Here is a 1,056-nt window from a genome sequence, read left to right as displayed (position 1 = left end):
TAATATTCTCTCTTACAATCCAGATGAACAAGTAGGTCCGGAAGTGGGTTGGTATTGGAGTGGGTCTGTTGCCAAAGTCTATAACTCTCGCAATGGTTACTTGTGGTTGTGTAAGCAGCTGTTTGGTTCGGAGGAGCGGGAGAATTGGCTTTGCCTTTGGCGCCAGCTTGTTTCGGAAAAGCATAAATTTTTGGCTTGGTTGTGTCTTAAGGAGGCTCTTCCTACTGCAAGTTTTCGCTTTAGAAGAGGGATGTCGTCATCGGATAAGTGTCCAAGATGTCTTTCTAGCCAGGAATCAGTTTTACATTGTATTCGGGATTGTCCCAAAGCTCAGCTTGTCTGGCATAGGTTGGATATTTCTTGTCATCCTTTGGATTTGAAGAACTGGTTCTTGTATCATAGCAGAGAGCATCCGTTCAAGTTCTTTTCGGGACTTTGGTGGATATAGCGAGCAAGGAATAATGACATCTTTAATCCCGATGAAACTTGGCCTCCGGAAAAAGTGATTTATCTGGCATTAACTTCAGAAAAGGAGCTTAGGAATATCTTTGAATTACAACGTATGTCCCTTCCCTCTACTCTAAATGGTTTTTGGAATCCCCCATCCATTGGTACTTTTAAGATTAATTGTGATGCTAGTTATTTTGGTTCGGGTGATAGTGTTGGTTTTGCTTGTGTTATTAGAGATTGTAATGGGAGCTGGCAAAGGGGGTGTTTGGAAATGATTGAGAGTAATAGTATTCTTCAAGGAGAATTGTTTGCTATTTGGAGAGGATANTTTTCACCTTGGGAGGAGTTTAAGAGTAGTCTTAAACGGGACTGTCCCTCTATTTAGGCAGTTCCTTGTTTTGTTTGTTTTGTTTTTCTTTGTTTAATTTATTTCAGTCACCAAAAAAATAAACATTTTAAAATATAATTATAGTTTAATATATATCTTAAACTATCTTCCAAATTTAAAACACTACATGAAATGTCATTGACGATTGGATTTTTGATGGTTTAGAATTTCACAAATGAATTCTCGTTGCAAGTATAGTTTCTAAACCAATCACTAAT

This window comes from Arachis ipaensis, chromosome B01 (assembly GCF_000816755.2).
Source record: "Arachis ipaensis cultivar K30076 chromosome B01, Araip1.1, whole genome shotgun sequence".
In the NCBI taxonomy this organism is placed as follows: domain Eukaryota; kingdom Viridiplantae; phylum Streptophyta; class Magnoliopsida; order Fabales; family Fabaceae; genus Arachis; species Arachis ipaensis.
Note: the sequence above shows the minus strand (reverse complement) of the source record.